The 2,684-nt window shown below is 37.3% G+C and overlaps 1 protein-coding gene across 3 annotated transcripts in view; it reads right to left on the reverse strand.

Annotated features, from left to right (window-relative positions):
* LOC106878060 (uncharacterized) overlaps nt 1–640 on the reverse strand; it is a 25,689-nt gene extending 25,049 nt beyond the window's left edge. The window contains exon 1 of one of the 3 annotated variants that reach the window (XM_014927152.2): nt 477–640. The gene's annotated coding sequence lies outside the window, so the exon portion shown is untranslated. Of the gene's footprint in view, nt 1–472 lie in introns of all 3 variants that reach the window. The other 2 variants (XM_014927151.2, XM_014927150.2) reach the window with 2 other exon arrangements.
* Between the last annotated feature and the right edge of the window lie 2,044 nt (nt 641–2,684).

Consider the following 2,684-nt stretch of genomic DNA (forward strand, 5'->3'; position numbering starts at 1 on the left):
ATGGACCTCGGAAGGACACTGGTCTATAAAAGAAGACGCTGTTGAGGTCACGGCGTAAACGTCTTTGATGGTAGTGTGCTCGACCACTCCTAACCTGGAAATAGTTTACAATTCGCAAAAGCAATTCTTGGGATTATAGTGCTGTTGAGTGTTATCAATATCATCAGTGTTAGCGGGAAGTGAGAGCCTGACAAAGGTCACAGTCAGAGAATAAAGCAACGATTAATGACAATACGCCCCCAGAAGAAGGTTTCGGCTACTAATTGTATGAATGAGCTCAGTTTAACGAAGTTTTCTGCCTTATATAACATGTATATGTATGTATCTGAGTAAAAGTGAGAGAGAGTATAACGTTGATCAGAGCAGCTGAAAAGAAAAGCAATGAATAAATATTAATAAAGAATACTTCTCGTAAACATCAATAACAAATATATCATGCATAATAATAGGATTCAATAAATATATATCTCACATACGCAGGTAATTAATTTCTAAGAGATAGAGGGATCGAGAGCATCCAGTTGCCTTCTATCACTACCACGTGTATCCTGGTCAAACTGTTGACATTTGCAATATCACGTCTGCTCACACGAGACTTGAAATGTATCTATTTTTTTTTCGCTCAGGATAGATATACTTTTGGCAAATATCATAAAATATCATCGGCTGATCTGGTCTAATATCACTTTAAAAGAAAAATTAAGGTCTGCTCCCACTTTTATTAAATAATAATCTAAAATATTTAGAATTACATTAGTGAAGTAGGAGGGTTGACTCACGTCTGGACGAGACTTAAAACGTGATGAAGCTGCATTTCTATTTGGTTTGCCTTCGGGCGTAGTAAGTGTAGAATAAATTACTGACACACGATATATATATATATACATACATACAGGCACCTACTTCCACGTATATATATATATGTATACGTACATACACACAATTTATATATATAGATACAGATACAGAGACACACATGAACCCATATTGAGACAACTAGGACCAGGGTTCGCATCCGGGCTGAGAAGCAGAAACAAGACGTTACGTGAGGTCACAAGTGTTGATTTGATTATGAAAAACAAACAATGTGGGTGAAGTTTGAAGAAGTTCTTTTGGCGAACGCACTATGGTATGTTTAATTTTATATCAGTTAGGGTGTACAGAGACTAGTGGCCTATGCATTATGTACATGTAACTGTATATAGGCTATCAATACGTGGAAGTAGACACAGTACACGTAAGGACGTATATAGTCCAATCTACGTGGCTATATATGCGATATATGCGTACTTGTGGGTTTGTTTATTGTCTCTCTCTATCTCTCTCTCACTTTCTCTTTTTCTCTCGCTCGCTCTATCTATCGGTCTGTCTATATATAGATATATGTAAATATATGCGTGCTTTTTGTCTATATAATCATGTATGTTAAATATATATATGTGAGTGTGTGTGTCTGTGCATGTATTTATATGTTTGCATGTATATATGAATATATGCATGCATAGAAAGCATATATGTATACGTACACAGAAACACACACACATATATGTATGTATACACCACTGTCATTTTAACGTCTACATTTTCCACATCTTTATGGGTCGGGTGGAATTTATTGAGGCAAATTTACAATGATCAGAAGACCTGTCTCACTTATTTGTAAACAGAGTATTATTTCCCCACAGCCAAACATGTTTGCACAGAAAATTGGAGATAAATAACACTGCTTGCACGGTAGTGACAGTCATTTACAACTCAACTCTCATACGATGTCAAGACAAGGAACTAAACACACACACACACACACACATAATCACACGTATACGACGGGCTTCTTTCAATTTCTATCGTCCTAATCCACTCACAAAGCTTTGGTCGTTCTGGAACACTTCCCACAGGTGCCGTGCAGTGAGATTAAACTCAGCCTGCTCTTAATACACACACACACACATAAGCTGTGCGGTAAGAAGCATGTTTCCCAACCACATGGTTTGGGGTTCAGTCCCACTATGTGACACCTTGGGCAAGTGTCTTTTGCTATAGCCTCAGGCTGACCAAAGTATATATATATATATATATATATATATATATATATACAGGGATTGAACAAAATAATGGAAACACCTTAAAATTTAAAACAAATTTATTTCAATATGGGTTAGTACCGCCTTTGGCAGTAATTACAGGTTAAATTCTAATTGTATGGACTCGTACAGTTTGAATTGTTTCCAAAGGAATTTTTGTCCATTCTTCAGCTAAAACAGTCTCCAGGTAGTAGTGATGATGGTGGAGGATATCGACTCCTTACTTGTTTTTCTAAAATGCACCATAAATGTTCAATAATGTTGAGATCTGGGGACTGCGGTGGCCAGATTATGCCATTCAGTAACAAATTTAGCTGTGTGAATTGGTGCATTATCAACCTGAAAGATTGCGTTTCCCACCGGAAACAGTTCCGCAGTCAGGATGAATTTGATCAAATAAAATGCTTAAATAGTCTTAACTATTCATTCTGCCATGAAACCATTGGGCCTGCGGATTTCCAAGATATAGCCCCCCAACAGATCATCACAGATCATCCATGTTTAACAGTTGGAAGAAAGCAGTCTAGGTCAAATGATTCTTTTGGCTGTCTCCACACGTATACTCGGCCGGTGGTCGAAAACAAGGTAATGGATGACTCG

The sequence above is a fragment of the Octopus bimaculoides genome, chromosome 7, assembly GCF_001194135.2.
Source record: "Octopus bimaculoides isolate UCB-OBI-ISO-001 chromosome 7, ASM119413v2, whole genome shotgun sequence".
Lineage (NCBI taxonomy): Eukaryota > Metazoa > Mollusca > Cephalopoda > Octopoda > Octopodidae > Octopus > Octopus bimaculoides.